Here is a 20,983-nt window from a genome sequence, read left to right as displayed (position 1 = left end):
GCGGTCAGGTGGATGTTCTGTGCATGTCCCTGGGCCTGGTTTTCTCCAGCTGCTTATGAAAGGCAACTTTAAAAGGTATTTTTAGACGCCCTGCCCCATTATTCTGAGGAATGGCTTTGTTTCTGTGCCTTGGCCCATTTCTTGTTATTTTGTTTGCAGATTTTGGGGGTCCTCTGTTCCTTGTCTTACTAAGTCTCTAGGTTCCACACTCAACCCCCATTACCTCTCTTATAATATAGTCTCTTTTTCTTGGATTTGCTTCTCCTCTAACCACACCAATCTCTTTGCTATTTTTCAAACAGGCGCCCTCTGATCTCAGGGCCTTTGCTCCCTGTCTTAGTTTCACTTGTTTTTTCAGCTTTTTGTTGTAAAGAGGGCTCGATGGAAGTGTCTGTCTATTCTGCCATCTTGGCTCCACCTCCACAAAAATGCTTGCATGGAATATCTAGAATGGACAAATCCATAGAAACAAACAGAAGATTGATGGTTGCCAAGGCCTAGGAGAAGGGAAGAATTCGGAGTAACCTCTTAACGGGCAATGTGTATTGTTCTGGAGTGATAATCAGGTTCTAGAAGTAGGTGGTGGTTACAGAACATTGTGGGTTCATTAACTGACACTGATTTTGATTTAACATCAAAATGGTTCATTGCATGTTATAATAACTCTACCTCAATGATAAAACCGTTCCATCAAGTCTGGTATTTGGACGAAAAATAAGCACAAACACAAAAATCTATCAATAGAAGGAAGAAATCATGTAGGTAAGAAACCGATCCACATATATGTGAGAATTCAGTACGTGATAAAGATACCATTTAAAACAGTGGGGCAAAAATCTTGTAATAACAAGTTTATGGATAATAGATGATACATTTGTGAAAGACATGTAAACTAATTACCTCTTGAATTCAGGAATATACTAAATATATTATAAACCTACAGTTAACATTTAAAATCTCTAAAGGGGTCAAGTGTGCCTGACCCAAGCCATGGTGTTTCCAGTTGCCTCATATGCCTATGAAAGATGGACAATGAATAAGGAAGATGGAAAAAAAAAATTGATGCCTTTGTATTATGGAGTTGGCTAAGAATACTGAATATGCAATGGACTGCCAGAAGAACAAACAAATCTGTCTTGGAAAAAGCACAGCCAGATTACTTCTTAGAAACAAGGATGTCTAGACTTCATCTCACATACTGTGGACATGTTATCAGAAGGGACCAGACACTGCAGAAGTTCATCACTCTTGGTAAAGTAGAGGATCACCAAAAAAGAGAAAGACCCTCAGTGAGATGGATTGACACAGTGGTGGCAACAACAGGCTCAAGCATAACAATGGTCATGAAGATTGTGCAAGACCAGGCAGTGTTTCATTCTGTTGTCCCTAGGGTCTCCGTGAGTCAGAACCAACTCAACAGCACCTAAAAACAACAACAAAGGGTTCAGAAGAGAATAGAATAGAAAGCCGCAGTACAACTTCAATATTTTCCAAAAAACATGATTGTTTACAGCGACTCTCAGTTGACTAAAGGAAGTGTAGTAATTAATGCACAAACAACATTTTCTGGATAACCATTAATCTGAGATAACATTCACATTTGTGATCATGAAGGCTGGCTGAGAAATGTTGTACACAAGAATTCCAGAACTAAAGGAGGCAGAACTTGTTCCAAAGTAAAGAAGTAAAGCAGTTTCAACTATTTTCTAACATCTGGATGCAAAATCATCTGGTTTATTGTTCGGTAGCCTAAAAACCAGATAGGCACTAGTGAGAGAAATTCTTAGACCACATCTTTCCCCTGAAATCTATTTTGTCCCTTAGTTCTTTCAAAGCATTCTTATCAGGCTTTATTAGAATAATGTAGCACTTTGGGGCAAAGATGCAACCTAGTAGCCCCAAACTAGAGGTCAAGATGGAGAAGATCTCCATGGCCACCATGGCCTTCCCCTTGGTGCTGTGGTAGACAGGAAGGAAGGTGACCCAAACACTGCAGAACATCAGCATGCTGAATGTCAGACACTTGGCTTCACTGAAGGTATCAGGCAGGTTCCTGGCGCCGTAAGCCAAGGAAAAAGTCCCCATGCCCAAGGATCCCAGGTATCCCAGGACACAGTAGAAGGCAGTGACTGAGCCCTTAGTGCACTCAACGATGAGGTGTCTGGGCTCAGAGTGTGTGTCTATGTCAATGAAAGGGGGAGAGGTACCCAGCCAGATACCACAGATAATCACTTGGATCAGAGAGCAGATGGCAACCACAGAGTTAGAAGCCCCTGAAACCAGCAACCACCTCATGGTTCTTCCGGGTTTCATGGCCTTCAATGCCAGAATCACAGTAAGAGTTTTGGCCAAAACAGTAGAAACAGCCACAGTGAACACAACTCCAAATGTGATGTCGGAGAAGGCAGGTGGCTGTGTTGCGACAGCCAATGAAGAGTAAGGAGCAGAGGAAGCCAGGAGGAGGGAGAGGAGCAGCATGTAGCTAAGAGCATGGTTGTTGGCCTTGACTATGGGAGTGTCTCGGTGCCTCACAAAAACCCACAGAACCGCAGCTGTGACAACAGAGAAGCACAAGGCAATGCAGGCCAGAGTCACCCCCAGTGAATCTTCAAAGGACAGGAAAGTCACAACCTTTGGGAGGCAGTGATTTCTCTCACTGTTTGGGTACTCATGGGCTGGACACTAGACACATTGCTGTGCATCTGGAGAAAAAGCAAAGATTCGGCATTTCAGTTTCAAAAGCTCTTCATTTTACCAAGTTTACATTTGCCTTCTTTGTGCAGACTGACCTCCTCAGATTAATACTCAGACACACCAGATTAAGATTCTGTATTCCTGACCCAGAAACCCTGGTGGCGCAATAGTTAAGTGCTACCGCTGCTAACCAAAATGTCGGCAGTTCGAATCTGCCAGGCAGTCCTTGGAAACTCTATGGGACAGTTCTACTCTGTCCTACAGGGTCACTATGAGTCAGAATCGACTCGGTGGCAGTGGGTTTTTAGGTTTATTCCTGATCCAGGGAGAATGCTTTCAGCTGCAGGTAAGAAAAAACCCAGTCAAACTGAATCTTCAGCTAATGGTACAAAAAAGGTCTATTATATTGTTAAGCACTAAGATTGTCACAACCATTTCCTCTGCTGTCCCCAGTGTATTCTTGATGATTGGCCCTGTACTGCCATAGTTGACAGTATTTTCATGGAATAATCAAGTCTAAAAGTTTCCTTATTCTCACTCAGATTGAGACAGAAAGAAGATTCATGTAGCTCTCTGAAGTGTGAGGATTATCTTTCCCAAAACAATTTAGCACTGTTCTTCTTGATGTTTCTAACCATAAAGGTTCCCTCCTCCCCCCTTTTTTTTCTAAATCAGTTACTGGCTGTGATGGTTAAGGCTGTGTGTCGACTTGACTGGGACATGATTCTCAGTGGTTTGAGAGTCCTGTGATGCTGTGATGACTTCCATGATGAGACTTGATATTATGGGATCATCTCCATGATGGGATCTTCTGTGAGTAACCAATCAGTTGAAAGGGAGTTTCCTCGGGCGTGTGGCCTGCATTGAATATAAGTGGATATTCTGGCAAGACTTGTGGGCTTTTACTCATTCTGGATCCGGCAGGTGTTCATCTCCTGTTCATATGACCTTAGATTCTTGGGACTTGAGCTAGCAGCTTTCCTGTGGTCTTGCCTGCTGGTCTTGGGATTCATCAGTCTTCACAGCCTGTGAGTGTGAGCCGTGCTCTCTGACCTGCTGATCTTGGGTTCGCCAGTCTCTGTGGCTATGTGCATCAGGAGAATCCTCTATCTTGAACCACAGACTTGGGATGTCCCAGCCTCTACAACCGTGTGAGCCATTTTCTTGATATAAATGCATATATTTATACACCTTATTGGTTTTTCTTCTCTAGCGAACCCAGTCTAAGACACAGGTTAAGGTGCTGGGAATTCACATTGACCAGTAGGGGCTATAACTAGTTCTGAACTTTGGTTTAACTTCGCACAAGATTCATAAGCTATGGGGTAAAAAACCCTGTTTCAGTAAAGTCAATTCCTACACACAGCAAACCTATAGGACAGAGTAGAACTTCCCCATAGGGTTTCCAGGTAGTGGCTGGTGAATTCAAACTTCCCGCCCTTTGCTTAGCAGACAAATGCCTAACAACTGTGCTAAGGGGTACAGAGATAGATACCAGAACATTCTTTGGGATTTGGTGGGAAGGTATGAAGGATGGATATTGCAGAAGCAAACGACAATGCCTTCTTATATTTCTTTTCTGTTTTAATAATAAGGGGTGTATCCTTTGACATATTGACCTTTTCATGAATATATAATGTCCTTCTTTGTTGTAATGATTTTTTGCTCAAAGTCTACATTGTCTGGTATTAGCATAGCAGCTCCAGCCCTCTTTTGGCTAATATTTGCATGGATTATCAATGTTCCACCCTGTCACTTTCACCGTATGTGTGTCTTTATAACTCACTGTATGTGAGTTTCTTATATGCAGTATTTGATCATTTATTTTTTTCTTTTCAATCCATTAGGCCAATCACTGCCTTTTAATTGGAGAGTTTAATCAATTTATATGGAAGGTAATTATTGATAAAAGAAGACTTCTGCTTTTTGTTTTCTACTTATCGTATGCCTTTTTTGTTCCAGAATTCCCACATGATGGTCTTTTTTAATGATTCATATATTTTTTTCTTGTGTACTATTTTGATTCCCTCTTGTGTATTTTTCTGCATGTATTTTATAATTACATATATACAAAAAACATGTATACATAATCATGATTAATTGATTTTTATCTTGCAACTATTTAGATTACCTCTTGTGTATTTTTTCAGCGTATATTTTAGTGTATTCCTTAGTAGTGACCTTAGAGCTTACGATTATCGTCTTAACTTTATAACAATCTATTCTGAATTAACACCAATTTAGTTCCAATAGTGTACAAAAGATCTACTCCTTTCCCATAATGTTGTAGCAATATTAGGTATAAAAGTAAATATGGTGAATGAATGAGTGAAAGAAAAAACAGAAGACAATCATGGCCTAGGACCCCACTGCAACTTCCCCTTCCTGTCCTTTTCATGGAGAGAATGGCGCGAGGGCTGGCGTTATTAGAGGGCAGTCATAAACATTCATACCTGTCTGATATGAAGTCTCTGTCTCTAGGCAAATTGTACAAATAAAGCAACAGAATGGCCTTTCTTCTTCTGGAATTTTCCTGGATCCTGGACCACAGCTCTGGCTACACACAGATTGAGGAGTCTGCAGAGAAACAAGGATGCATTGGTTATTACTTTGCACATTATTAGCAGTTTGTCCACTAATAAGCAAGAAATTGGATCTTCTATTACACTTTCTGGCACTTTTCCAGCTCCATCCTGTTGATATTACCTAGATCTCTAAATATAAATTACCAATAATATTTTTCCTCTTTCTTTAACTGGTTACACATACAATCAAAATTTTACCGAAGTAGCTGGTGACTTTCATTTCATACATCATCACCTGAAACATCCCCTGAGTGTTTCTCTCCTTGTTTTTTGCTACTTTATCTTAAAGTCCTTTCAGTGTAGGTCACTGTATCATAAGGATTCTGAGGCCTTGTATGTCCAAGGATAATTTTACCATGCCCCCATACTTGACTGGATATAAGAGTTTAGGTATTACATGGAAGAATTTAACAATGTGATAAATAGACTTCCTACTAGAGGTACCTACATAAATAAATTGAAGTGTACCAGCAAAGAACGATGAGTGGATGTTATGGACCCGATACTGGGGTTAATCCAAATCTGAGTTCATGAGTTCAGGTATAGTACCCCTTTGTCAGGCATTTAATGAAACCTTAAAAGTGGAAGTATCACTTCTGTACAAACATCCACAAAACTGCCCAAGATTGATAAACTGTAGTAAGTTGGATGAAATGACGGGCAGTGCTTTCAGAAGATAAACAAAACAATGATGACTTCTCGATAGAGAAATTACTGATAGAAAAAAGAATGAGGATGAAATCTATAAAGAGATCGCTGAAATCCAGACTCTATCTGTGTTTACAGTGCATCTAAACATAGGGATTGGAGCATGCATGATTAAGACTCTTCTGTGATATAAGGAGGATAACCAAGTATAAAATTTAAAAAGTAGGTCCATTACCTCCCTTCAGTGTATGCATTCCAATACTTAACGCCTAATCGAACCCAAATTAAAAACAATCAAACAATTACACATATAAACTTACTCTTCCCAGAGGTGCAGCCGTATAATATGTGAAAGTAATATCATAAATTTAGCCCTGGGTTAACAGGGTGCCAACTCAATCGCCTCTCATGGCTCTGTTCAGATAAAGCTACAATGTATACGTCCAATTTTGAGATGATGTCATACCTCTTTGAATCCAACAGGCCATTCTATCATCTCTTTGTTGATGACTAACTCTTGATCGTGTGGATTACTGAAGATAAACTCTCTGACTTTAATCAGCAGGCTAAAATCACCAGTAAAATTCACAGGGTTTCCAATATCATACCGTGTCATAGAGTTTTTTTTCTCATCCAAGAATATATTGTCCCCAGTGCTGTTTGTAAATTGGATATTCCTTATAAATGGATGAAGCTAGAGGTGAGGCATAATTTTAAAACAGGATTGCATTCAAATTAGAGATGGAGGGCTCATACCTACCAATTAATTCTTCTTTCCCCACCTCTCTACCCTCAGGATTTTGTTATGGTAGTTGCTGATTTTTTTGTGTGTGCCCACCATCTCATGGTCTCAAGGGAGAATGCCACCAGGGCTCCAGAATAATGGAGGCCTAATCAAATCCAATCATGACACCATCTAGAGGTTGGCTTACATGTTTGCTTTGATCCAACCCTGACCAAAAAAGTCTGCTCGCGGCTTCATTAAAACTGGTGTAAATGAAGATTTTAACATCCCAACAAATCCATTTTCATCCTAGCTAATCCCAGAATCTTACATGTATTGTGTGGGTTTTCATATGTCAAATTGGGACTATAACCCCCGCTCCCATGATATCGCAGGTTTGGTAAGAAAAAATAAATAAAGCACTTGTCAGAGTGTCACCAGGTATGGCTCAAAAAAAGAACATTTCCCAAAGACATTTTAGAATACCAAGGAAGGGGAATGTATGTATCCCAGGGAGAAATAAAGACTTGACCCATTTTTACCTACCTGTGAATTCGCATGAGTTGTGGTTGGGTCATATCTTACATATTAGGCCTTAAGAAACTTTTCTGATAACCATTTTGTTATTGCATGGTCTTTAACTGAACTTCTCCCCACACCCCATGACCAGGGTTTTCCAAGTTGATACTCAAAAATTGCACTTATCAGTATATCCACTGGGAACAATCTTTCATTCATTTTGCCTGATCCTATTGACCATGAGTCACAAGCCTGGTCATGCTGCTGTGCCTCAATAGAATACCACCAATGCCATTAGGTGAACAATACAAATCCTGCCTCTGGAGGAGATGTACCTGCCAGGGGAGGAGCGTAGGTCCCTCTGCATTTCCTGTAGATCCCATTTCTGTGTTAATCAGAAGCATTTCATGGAGGGCTTGGGCCACAGTATATACAGCATTATAGACAGGATAGCTAGAATCAGACAAGTTCATCATGCCCAGAGAGACTGGCACCGACTCTAAGGAAGCATTTGGTGGGCAGTTCTCGATTTCTTCACATTGTGTCCCGACAATCAAACAATTAAATATTTGAAGCCAGATTTTCCTGAGGTAAAAGTCTTCTGGATACCTGGATGGGTTCACTCCCTTGACAAAGTGTCTGAAGCCAGGGATTGCCTTCTCCCAATGTGAAAATAAGAGGCTTCCATAGATGTCATGCAAAAGATTATGCCAGTTTTCTTCCATGATCCATACCTTTCCAGAGATTAAATAAGTTTCTGTGAAATAGCTTATAAATTTGATACTCTCAGCATCACCATACAGTATATACACATTTGCTAATGAATCCCTGATCCTGTCTCTCAACATCAACGTACTGACTTCGTGTAGTCTCCTGATCTCAGAGACTTTTTCTACAAAGGCCACACAGATACTTTCCTTTACTATCTCTGCTTCCAGGTCCTGGGGAACTGCTCCCCTTTCATATCTTCAGAGACAAAAAGCCCCACCCAGGTCCAGCCAAAATGCATCAATAACTGGATCATTCCATGGACCAGAAAGCCATCCTTGGAGGCCATCGGATACAGTGATGGGAACCGGTCTTTGTCACTCAGAATAGGATCAAAAGGACCATATGTGACCTGAACATGAAACAAAGAAAGGTCATGAATCTGAGTTGCATGGGATTTCAGTGGTCTTCATTAGAGAGGGAGTAAGAGAATTCTCTCTGTGGAAGGGGGAATTAATGGAATATCTGCTGAAGAAAAATAAGAAACTGCATTGGACACTCCACAGTTCTTTTTTCATTCTGTTCAAACAGAAGACCATATATTCCAGCCTCCCTGCTTTCAGGACATGATGTGTAACCCCTGGTGTGACTTTCAGGCTAAAGCATAAAAGATGATGTGGAAGATCTCCGTGTGCTCATCATCTCCTGCAGGTCAACAGAAGAAGGCACTAATATCAGCTGGTGCACCTGCACGATGGTAGTGTTTCCACCAGCTTTAAGCCTGTGGCTTAGTAACTGAGGCCCATCTCCCTAGCGATCAATGTTGGATATGAACCCTGATAATAAATATTTCCTGTTACACCCTTGATATTTTGGATTTAACTTAATACCTCAGCATACTGTAGATTATCCTGAGGAGCACAATTATAAACTCTGAGTCTCGAAATATGATTTTTCCATCACAGAATTCTCATAACGTAAGGCTCTTATTTTGGAGCCCTGGTGGCACAGTGGTTAAGAACATGGTTGTTAACCAAAAGTGCTGCAGTTCAAATCTACCAGCCGCTCCTTGGAAACCCCGTGGAGCAGTTCTACTCCGTGCTGTAGGGTCGCTATGAGTTGGAAGTGACTCGACAGCAATGGTTTTTTTTTTTCAATCTTATTTTGGCCTTAATTCTTTCTGACTGCTGCTTGTCTTAGATCAGGTTCCCTGGAAAGGGACTTTGATATGGAGAGTGGCATGTGGAAAGTTTATGGGAGTGCCCTCAGGAGACACACCTCTGGGCACATGAGAAAAGCAGGATTGGACAGAGGGAGAAGCTGAACCATAAGAAAGCTGCATCTGCATCTCAACTGATTGTTGGGGACTTTATTAATATACCATATTCGGACTACAGGGCCAGGCCTTACCCCCACATCAATTATTTATTGGCCTCTGTCTGTCCCCTGAGAAGGGTTTTATCCTGGTTGGGGAAGTTCCCTGCCTGGGGCATTTTCGACAAGGCACACAGCTATCTGTTGAAGGTGAGCAGATTATATTTCCAGAAGTTGGCGTGGATGTATTGGTCCTGAGCTGTAATCTGGGCTGAGCTTCAAAGGATACACAGCACTGCTCCTTCCCCTTCCTTCATCCTCCTTCATGGCACAAGCTATAAGCTCACAATCCTCAGAATTCATTGGAATTTGTGGACAACAGTCAAGGAATACATAAACCCTCCTTCCTCCTTTCCCTTGATCAGACAGCAGGGAATGCCATTGACACTACCTGATCTTATGTTTCCAGAGCTCACAATCCACTGACCTGTGGGCTTTTGTAGAGCTCCAGCAGTGTTCCAACCTCTGCAGAGGATGCTGATTTGCTTTCCACAATGCTAGCGACAGATTTGCTCTGTCTCCGGCAGTTGTGATTAGGGAGAATCTGCCTCCCACCCGAGAGCCAAAACAGGGCACTCTCTGAGGTTCTGTGGTCCCTGGGAATGGCATTGTAGAGGTCAAAACCCAAGGACAGGTTGGGGAGCAGGTAGGGGTTCTTGTTGATCTCCTCAATGGCAAAGTGAAAGACCAGAAAAAACTGGTAGTTTTTTGGGAACAACCTAAAAAGAGTGGACATCATAAGGGAGAATGATCAAGTCATAATTATTCAGGAGTAACTTTAAGCCAAGGCAAGGAAAAATAATATTTTAGAACTCTGTTTTTCTCCTTTGTTTCTTTAGTTCCTTTATTGCACCACAAGGAGACATCTTCTAGAATTTTTTCTAATCTCACTCTCAATTAAGTTTTTATACCCTAGATATAATGCATATCCAGTATATGTAAGTACATACAGCATGACCAGTAAGCACGGGCTTACAGTAAGCAAGGTACACATGCATTTAGCTGGGTTTACTTACTAAACTGTAGTGAACAATTTCACATGGATTTCAATGTCTTTTTTATCAGTTTGTCGTACTGTGGGGGATTGCGTGTTGCTGTGATGCTGGAAGCTATGCCATCGGTATTGAGATACCAGCAGGGTCACCCATGGAGGACAGGTTTCAGCTGAGCTTCCAGACTAAGACAGACTAGGAACAAGGACCCAGCAGTCTACTTCTGAAAAGCATTAGCCAGTGAAAACCTTATGAAAAGCAGTGGAGCATTGTCTGATAAAGTGCTGGAAGATGAGCCCCCCGGGTTGGAAGGCACTCAAAGATGGCTGGGGAAGAGCTGCCTCCTCAAAGTAGAGTCGACCTTAATGACATGGATGGAGTCAAGCTTTCAGATGTTCATTTGCTGATGTGGCACGACTCAAAATGAGAAGAAACAGCTGCAAAAATCCATTAGTAATCAGAACCTGGAATGTACGAAGTAAGAATCTAGGAAAATTGGAAATTGGCAAAAATGAAATGGAATGCAAAAATATCAATATCCTAGGCATTAGTGAGCTGAAATGGACTGGTATTGGCCGGCCATTTTGAATTGGACAATCATATAGTCTACTGTGCTGGGAATGCCAATTTGAACAGGAATGGTGTTGCATTCCTTGCCAAAAAGAACATTTCAAGATCTATCCTGAAGTACAACACAGTCAGTGATAGGATAATATCCACAGGCCTACAAGGAAGATCAGTTAATACGATTATTATTCACATTTATGCACCAACCACTAGGGCCAAAGATGAAGAAACAGAAGATTTTTATCAGCTGCTGCAGTCTGAAATTGATCAAATATGCAATCAAGATGCATTGATAATTACTGGTGATTGGATTGCAAAAGTAGGAAACAAAGAAGAAGGATCGGTAGTTGGAAAATATGGCCTTGGTGAAAGACACAATGCCGGAGATCAAATGATAGAATTTTGCAAGACCAACGACTTTTTCATTGCAAATACCTTCTTTCACCAACATAAACGGTGACTATGCACAGGGACCTCACCAGATGGAACACACAGGAATCAGACTGACTACATCTTTGGAAAGAGATGATGGAAAGGTCAATATCATCAGTCAGGACAAGGCCAGGGGCCAACTGTAGAACAGACCATCAATAGCTCATGTGCAAGTTCAAGTTGAAACTGAAGAAAACCGGAGCAAGTCCACGAAAGTCAAAATATGACCTTGAGTATAACCCACCTGAATTTAGAGACCATCTCAAGAATAGATTCAACGCACTGAACACTAGTGACTGAAGACCAGATGAGTTGTGGAATGACATCAAGGACATTATCCTTGAAGAAACCAACAGGTCATTGAAAAGAAAGAAAACACCAAGATGGACGTCAGAGGAGACTCTGAAACTTATTCTTGAATTGATGAAGTAAAAGAAATGAACAGAAGATTTCAAAGGGTGTCTCGAGAAGACAAAGTGAAGTATAATGACACGTGCAAAGAGCTTGAGATGCAAAACCAAAAGGGAAGAACACACGCAGCATTTCCCTAGCTGAAAGAACTGAAGAAAAAATTCAACCCTTGAGTTGCAATAGTGAAGGGTTCTATAGGGAAAATATTAAACAATGCAGGAGGCATCAAAAGAAGATGGAAGGAATACACAGATTTATTATATCAAAAAAAAAATTAGTCGATGTTCAACCATTTCAAGAGGCAGCATATGATCAGGAACCGATGGTACTGAAGGAAGAAGTCCAAGCTGCTCTGAAGGCACTGGCAAAAAACAAGGCTCCAGGAATTGATGGGATATCAATTGAGATGTTTCAACAAACAGATGTAGCGCTGGAGGTGCTCTCTTGTCTATGCCAAGAAATATGGAAGACAGCTTCCTGGCCAACTGACTTGAAGAGATCCATATCTATGCCTATTCCCAAGAAAGGTGATCCAACCGAATGTGGAAGTTATAGAATAATATCATTAATATCAAATGCAAGCAAGATTTTGCTGAATATCATTCGAAAACGGCTACAGCAGTAAATCGACAGGGAACTGCCAAAAATTCAGGCCGGTTTCAGAAGAGGATGTGGAACCAGGGATATCATTGCTGATGTCAGGTGGATTCTGGCTGAAAGCAGAGAATACCAGAAGGATGTTTACCTGTTATTTTATTTACTCTGGAAAGGCATTAGGCTGTGTGGACCATAACAAATTATGGATAACATTGTGAAGACTGGGAATTCCAGAACACTTGATTGTGCTCATGAGGAACCTTTACATAGATCAAGAGGTAGTTGTCCAGACAGAACAAGGGGATACTGATTGGTTTAAAGTCAGGAAAGGTGTGCATCAGCGTTGTATCCTTTCACCATACCTATTCCATCTGTATGCTGAGCAAATAATCTGAGAAGCTGGACCATATGAAGAAGAATAGGGCTTCAGAATTAGAGGGAGACTCATTTTTTTTTTCATTAACAACCTGCGTTATGCAGATGACACAACCTTGCTTGCTGAAAGTGAAGAGAACTTGAAGCACTTACTAATGAAGATCAAAGACCACAGCCTTCAGTATGGATTACACCTCAATATAAAGAAAACAAAAATCCTCACAACTGGACCAATGAGCAACATCATGATAAACGGAGAAAAGATCGAAGTTGTCAAGGATTTCATTTTACTTGGCTCCACAATCAAAAGCCATGGAAGCAGCAGTCAAGAAATCAAAAGACGCATTGCATTGGGTAAATCTGATGTAAAGGACCTCTTTAAAATGTTGAAGAGCAAAGATGTCACCTTGAAGACTAAGGTGCGCCTGACCCAAGCCATGGCATTTTCAATCACATCATATGCATGTGGAAGCTGGACAATGAATAAGGAAGACTGAAGAAGAATTGATGCCTTTGAATTGTGGCGGTGGTGAAGAATAGTGAATATACCATGGACTGTCAAAAGAATGAACAAATCTGTCTTAGAGTAAGTACAACCAGAATGCTCCTTAGAAGCAAGGATGGCAAGGCTGTGTCTTACATATTTTGGACATGTTGTCAGGAGGGATCAGTCCCTGGAGAAGGACATCATGCTTGGCAGAGTACACGGTCAGCAGAAAAGAGGAAGACCCTCAACGAGGTGGACTGACACAGTGGCTGCAACTATGAGCTTAAGTATAACAACGATTTTATGGATGGCTCAGGACCAGGCAGCGTTTCAATTGTGCATAGGGTCGCTATGAGTCGGAACCGACTGGACAGCACCTAACAACAACAAAAACAAAGAAGTTTATGACCAAAGAACAGAGAAAATATTTAGGATCAGTAGTTACAATTATAAAAAATTAAATTGACAAATTATAATCAAGACCTAAATAAATTTCCTTAGCATCCCTAATAATTTTATTTCAAAAGACTTGTTTTGTTGTTCCTAGGGGAATCAAGTCAGTGATGAGCCAAGCAACTAACTGAGATTTGCAGGGCTTCGGGGCAGAATTGAGGTAGGATTTACCTCAATGGTATAGCTTTCATCCAAGCAGATTATTTTACTGAGGTCCTATCAACGGAATATTATTGCTGATGTCAGGTGGATCCTGACTGGTAGAAGAGAATCCAGGAAATATGTTTACCTGGGTTTTATTGCCTATGCTAATTCACTCAAGTGTGTGGATCATAACAAATTATGGATACCGTTGCAGAGAATAAGAATTCCAGAACACTTAATTGTGCTCATGAGGAAGCTGTACAAGAACCAAGAGGCAGTTGTTCAAAAAGAACGAGGGCATACTGCATGGTTTAAAGTCACGAAAGGTGTGCGTCAAGGTTGTATCCTTTAACCACACTTATTTAACCTGTATGCTGAGCAAATAATCTGAGAAGATGGACTACATGAAGAAGAATGGGGCATCAGAATTAGAGAAAGACTCACTAACAACCTGCATTATGCAGATGACACAACCTTGCTTGCTGAAAGCGAAGAGGACTTGAAGCACTTATTGATGGAGATCAAAGACCACAGCCTTCAGTACGGATTATGCCTCAAAATTAAAAAAAAAAAAAAAATCCTCACAACTGGACCAATAAGCAGCATCACGATAAACGGAGAAAAGATTAAGGTTGTCAAGGATTTCATGTTACTTGGATCCACAACCAGCAGCCGTGGAAGCAGCAGTCAAGAAGTCAAAAGATGTATTGAAGAGCAAAGATGTCACCTTGAGGACTAAAGTGCACCTGACCCCAGCCACGGTGCTTTCAGTCTTCTCATATGCATGAGAGAACTGGACAATGACTAAGGAAGCCTTTGAATTGCGGTTTTGGTGAAGAATATTGAATATACCATGGACTGCCAAAATAGTGAACAAATCTGTCTTGGAAGAAGAAGTACAACCAGAATGCTCCTTAGAATCAAGGATGCTGAGACTACAGTCTCACACACTTTGAACACGTTGTCAGAAGGGATCAGTTCCCAGAGAAGGACATGATGTTTGGTAGAAGCGGGTCAGGGAAAAAGAGGAAGACCCTCAAGGAGATGGACCGGACACAGTGGCTACAACAATGGGCCCAAGCACAGCAACAATGGTGAGGATGGCACAGCACCAGGCAGTGTTTCATTCTGTAGTAGATGCAGTAGCTGTGGGCCAGAACTGACTCGACTACACCTAACAACTTAAATGGGAGGTGCCTCAGTGCACGGAAAAATGCAAGATGTTTTCTGCTAGGGACCTGAGTAAGTCATGCACACTTACCTTCATAAACCCTTTTGGAAAGGCTTGGGTATATCACAAAACATAACTTAGGTTTACTGGAGCTGGAAGTCAAATGGTTGTTGTTGTTAGATGCTGTCCAGCGGATTCCAACTCACACCAGCCCTATGCACAACAGAATGCAACACTGCTTAGTCCTGTGCAACCTCATAATCATTGCTTTGCTTGAGCCCATTGTTGCAGCCACTGTGTCAATCCATCTCATTAACTATCTTCCTCTTTTTGACTGACCCTCTACTTTACCAAGCATGATGTCCTTCACGAGGGACTGATCCCTCCTGACAATGTGCTCAAAGTATGTGAAACGTAGTCTCGCCATCCTTGCTTCTAAGGAGCATTCTGGTTGTACTTCTTCCAAGATAGATTTGTTCCTTGTTTTGCAGCCCATGGAATAGCCGATATTCTTCTCCAACACCACAATTCAAGGTATCAATTCTTCTTTAGTCTTTCTTATGCATTGTCCGGAAAACCTGGTGGCATAGTGGTTAAGAGCTGTGGCTTTAAACAAAGGGTCAGCAGTTCGAATCTACGAGGTGCTCCCTGGAAACTCTATGGGGCAGTTCTACTCTGTCCTATAGGGTCGCTATGAGTCGGAATCGACTCGGCGGCACCAGGGTTGTTTTTTTTTTGTTTTTGGTATGCATTGTCCAGCTTTCAAATGCATACGAGAAGATTGAAAAACCATGGCTTGGGTCAGGCACACTTTAGGCCTCGAGGTGACATCTTTGCTTCTCAACACTTTAAAGAGGTCTTTTGCAGCAGATTCGCCCATCGCAATCCATCTTTCAATTTCTTGAATGCTATTTCCACGGGTGTTGGTTGTGGATCCAAGTAAAATGAAATCCTTGACAACCTGAATCTTTTCCCTGTTTAACATGAAGCTGCTTTTTGGTCCAGTTGTGAGGATTTTTGTTGTCTTTTTGTTGAAGTGTAATCCATACTGAAGGCTGTGGTCCTTGATCTTTACCAGTAAGTACTTCAAGTCCTCTTCACTTTCAGCAAGCAAGGTTGTGTCATCTGCATAATGCAGATTGTTAATGAATCTTCCTCCATTCCTGATGCTCCATTCTTCATCATATAGTCCAGCTTCTCAGAGTATTTACTCAGCATACAGATTGGGTAGGTATGGTAAAAGGATACAGTCCTGATGTTCACCTTTCCTGACTTTAAACTATTAATGAGCCTTCCTCCATTCTTGATATATAAGGAGCACCTTGGAGATTCGAACTGCTGACCCTTTGTTCTTCTTCATGTATTCCAGTTTCTCAGATTATTTGCTCACCATACAGGCTGAATATGTATGATAAAAGGATGCAACCCTGAAGCTCACCTTTCTTGACTTTAAACCATGCACTATCCCCTTGTTCTGTTTGAACACTTGCCTCTTGATCAATGTGCAGATTCATCATGACAACAGTTAAGTGTTCCATAATTCCCATCCTCTGCAACGTTATCCATAATTTGTTATAATCCACAGTCGAATGCCTTTCCGTTGTCAATAAAAAACAGGTAAACATATTTCTGGTATTCTCTGCTTTCAGCAGGACCCATGTCCTCTTCTAAATCTGAATCGAATTTCTGGCAGTTCCCCGTTGACACACTGCTGCAGCTGCTTTTGAATAATCTTCCACAAAACTTTGTCTGCATGTGATATTAATGATATTGTTCCATAATTTCCACATTCAGTTGGATCACTTTTCTTGGGAATAGGCATAAGTATGGATCTGTTCCAGTCAGTTGGCCGGGTACCTGCCTTCCAAATGTCTTGGCATAGGAGAGTGAGCACTTCCAGCGCTGCTTGTTTTTCGTCAATGCCTTCAGTGCAATTTGGATTTCTTCCTTCAGTGACATTGGTTCCTGATCAAATGTTACCTCCTGAAATGATTCAAAGTTGATCAATTCTTTTTCCTATACTGATTCTGTGTAATCCTTCTATCTTCTTTTGATGCTTCTTGTGTCATTTAATATTTTCCCATAGAATCCTTCAGTATTGCAATAAAAAAAAAATAGGAGGCTTGAATTCTTTCTTCAGTTCTTTCAGACCTAGAAATCCTGAGCACGTTCTTCCCTTTTGGTTTTCTATCTCCAGCTCTTTGCACATGTCATCATAATACTTTACTTTGTCTTCTTGATCCGCGCTTTGAAATCTTTCATTCAGCTCTTTTACTTCATCATTTCTTCCTTTTGCTTTAGCTACTTGGCGTTCAAGACCAAGTTTCAGAGTCTCTTCTGTCATCCATTTAGATTTTTTCTTTCTCTCCTGTCTTTTTAATGGCCTCTTGCTTTTCATGTATGATGTCCTTGATGTCATTCCACAACTTGTCTGGTCTTCAGTTATTAGTGTTCAACGCATCAAATCTATTCACGATGGCTCTAAATTCAGGTGTGATATACTGAAGATCGTACTTTGGCTGTTGTGGACTTGTTCTAATTTCCTTCAGTTTCAGCTTGAACTTGCGTATGAGTAATTGATGGTCTGATCCGAAGTCAGCCCCTTGCCTTTTTCTGATTGATGATATTGAGCTTTTCCATTGTCTTCCCACAGATACAGTCTATTTGATTCCTGTGTATTCTATCTGGTGAGGTCCAAGTGTATAGTTGCCATTTATGTTGGTGAAAAAAGGTATCTGCAATGAAGTCGCTGGTCTTGTTAAATTCAATTATGTGATGTCCAGCATTGTTTCTATCAACAAGACCATATTTTCCAGCTACCTATCCTTCTTCTTTGTTTCCAGCTTGTGCATTCCAATCACCAGTAATTATCAGTGCATCCTGATTGCATGTTCATTCAATTTCAGACTGCAAAAGCTGGTAAAAATCTTCAATTTCTTCAACTTTCGCCTTAGTGGTTGGTGCGTAAATTTGAATAATAGTCCTATTAACTGGTCTTCCTTGTAGGTGTGTGAATATTATCCTATCACTGACAGCATTGTACTACAGGACAGATCCTGAAATGTTCTTTTTGACGATGAATGTAATGCCATTTCTCTTCAAGTCATTGTTCCCTGCATAGTAGACCATATGATTGTCTGATTCTAAATGACCAGTACCAGGCCACTTCAGCTCACTAATGCCTAGGATACCAATGTTTAGGCATTCCATTTCATTTCTGATGATTTCCAATTTTCCTAAATTCATACTTCGTACTTCTAGGTTCCAAATATTAATGGACATTTGCAGCTGTTTCTTCTCATTTTGCGTCATGACACATCAGCAAATGAAGGTCCTAAAAGCTTGCCTCCAGCCACATCATTAAGGTCAACTCTAGGGTGAGGAGGCAGCTCCTCCCCAGTCGTATTTTGAGTGCCTTCCAACCTGAGGGGCTCATCTTCTGGCAGTATATCATACAGTTTTCCAGTGCTATTCATAAGGTTTTCACTGGCTAATTCTTTTCAGAAATAGACTGCCGGGTTCTTCTTCCTATTCTGTCTTATTCCGGAATCTCCGCTGAAACGTGTCCACCATGGGTGGCCCTGCTGGTATTTCAATACCTGTGGCATAGCTTCCAGCATCACAGCAACACAAAAGCCGCCACAGTGCAACAAGCTGTCTCAAATGGTAATCATGCCTTTTTATAAAGCCTTGGACCAGTTTTAATTACACCAGTACAATTTGTTTTCGAACATTTAGTAGGATTACTCTCTTTTGTCATTTTCACCTGAGGCATTTTATTTTTTTATTGTGTTTTAAATGAAGCCTCACAGAACAAATTAGTTCTCATTACACATTTAATATACACATTGTTTTGTGACTTTGGTTGGCAACCCCATGACGTATCACCACTTTCTCTTCTTGACCTTGGATTCCCCATTTCCATTCATCCAGATTTCCTTTCCTCTCCTTCTTTCTTGCCCTTGTTCCTGGGCTGGTGCACTCATTTAGTCTCATATGCGTGGTTCAGCTACACTTATTTTCTTTTTTTTATGAGCCTGTCTAATCTCTGGCTGAAGGGTGAACCTCAAGAGTGACTTCAGTACTGAGTTAAAAGGTTCTCTGGGAGCCATACTCTGGGGGTTTCTCCAGTCTCCATCAGACCAATAAGTCTACTCTTTTTTTGTGAGTTAGAATTTCTTTCAACATTTTTCCCCAGCTCTGTGCAGGACTCTCTATTGTGATCTCTATCAGAGCAGTCAGTGGCAGTAGCTGAGCACCATCTAATTGTGCTGGGCTCAGTCTGTCACCTGAGGCATTTTTAAGGAGTTTTTTCAAGTGTCTTCTGTGCTCATTAATATGTCAACTTTTAGGGCGCCAGCTTTGATAAATGATATTGTCCTTGAAAAATAAGCAGATCATTCAGGTTTTCAAGTTTATTTCCAAAGGCTTTAGCAAAATGCTCCCTGCAAGTTTTCTTTAAATTTACAGTTATTTCTCTACCTGCTTTTATTTCTCCTGTATAATTTCTCATTATATATTTCAGGCTTCTTCTCCCCCCGTTAATTTGGTAGCCAAACATATAAGCTCTTAGAGTTTTTAATAGCTCTAAGATTTTTTTATTTCCTAAAAAATTAATGTTTTCTTTTCTCTTTAGTCCTAATTGTCTTTTCTTTTGCTCTTTTTTCTAGTTTCTACAAGTATAAGTTTGATTTAGTTTTTTTTACTAATTCCTTTAAGTGGTACATTATTTTTCGCCAAATATTTCCTTAAATCAGTGCTTTAGGTGTTTTTAAATGCTACCAATATTGCAATTTTCTGTGCAGTTTTTCGAACTAATTATTTTACAAAGATTCAGGAGGTATTGTTAAAAGGTTCCTAAATTTTGGTGATCTATCCTCTTTAAAATTTACATTATTATGTTTTACCGAGGTAATTTGCTTGAATTATTTCTACTTTTGATTTTTGAGGCTTTCTTCTGTTGTCTAAACATATGGCCAGATTTTGTTGCTGTGCCATGTACTCTTGAAACAAGAATTCATACATATTATATAGAGGATATATGACATACATGTCAAAAAGATCAACCACACTAATTATGCTATTTAGAGCACTCATATTATTAATTTTTTAAATGATGGTAAGTATACATATAGAAACGCTGGTGACAAAGTGGCTAAGAGCTACAGCTGTTAACCTAAAGGTCGGCAGTTTGAATTCCCCAGGCGCTCCTTGAAACCATATGGGGCAGTTCTACTCTGTCCTGTAGGGTTGCTATGATTTGGAATCAACTCGACGGTAGAGGGTTTAGTTTTTTGGTTAAGTATATGCATATATAAGTCCTGGTGGCGCAGTGCATAAAACCTATGGCTACTAACCAAAAGGTCAACAGTTTGAATCCACCAGCCACTCCTTGGAGGCCCTATAGAGCAGTTCTACTCTGTCCTATAGGGTTGCTATGAGTCGGAATCTACGCGACAGCAATGGGTTTTATTTGGTTTTGGAAGTATATATGAAGCAAAATATTTTACATTTTAACCTTTTTTACATGTACATTATGTTCATCATGACGTTGTGTAGCCATCAGCACTACCTAGTTTCAGTTTTTCCATCACCCTTAACAGAAGCTCAGTGCCCCCTAAGCAATGACTCCGTATTTCCTCCTCCTTCCACCTCTAGTAGTGACTAATAAACTCTGGTCTGTATATACATACCTTTCCTAGATATTTCATATACGGGAGATCATACATTACTTCTCCTTTTGTGAATGACTTATTTCACTCAGAATAATGCTTTCGAGGTTTACCCGTGTGGTAGCATGTATCAGGACTTCATTTCTCCTATTTGAACTGTCCTAAGAGGTCGATTAAATTTTTTATTTAAAATTTTTGCTTATTTCTTCTCAATTTTTTATAAGACAGTGATTTTTTTTTGCTATTTAGAGATTTATAAGATTTCATGACAGCTTTAAAGTTAACTTGTTTAATTCATTTTTTGCTGAATTTAATCTGTTAGATGTTAATTTCCTAACCCAGCACAAGGCTCATGGAAAACCTGAAGATCTCATAGACATTAAAGAAGTTAAATTTGTAAGTTAATTGTCTACAGAAAACGCAAAGCCCC

General features: G+C 40.4%; 1 long non-coding RNA gene across 1 annotated transcript in view; it reads right to left on the bottom strand.

Moving 5' to 3' along the window:
- Positions 1 to 1,383: 1,383 nt before the first annotated feature.
- The window catches only part of LOC126074098 (uncharacterized), a 46,737-nt gene continuing 27,137 nt past the window's right edge, over positions 1,384 to 20,983 (bottom strand). Inside the window, exons 3-4 of the long non-coding RNA XR_007516905.1 lie at positions 5,148 to 5,271; positions 1,384 to 1,423 (exon numbers count right to left, since the gene is read on the bottom strand). This is a non-coding gene — a long non-coding RNA (uncharacterized LOC126074098). The remainder of the gene's footprint in view (positions 1,424 to 5,147; positions 5,272 to 20,983) is intronic.

Source organism: Elephas maximus, chromosome 3, assembly GCF_024166365.1.
Source record: "Elephas maximus indicus isolate mEleMax1 chromosome 3, mEleMax1 primary haplotype, whole genome shotgun sequence".
Lineage (NCBI taxonomy): Eukaryota > Metazoa > Chordata > Mammalia > Proboscidea > Elephantidae > Elephas > Elephas maximus.
Note: the sequence above shows the minus strand (reverse complement) of the source record. Positions and strands in the feature narration are given on the sequence as shown.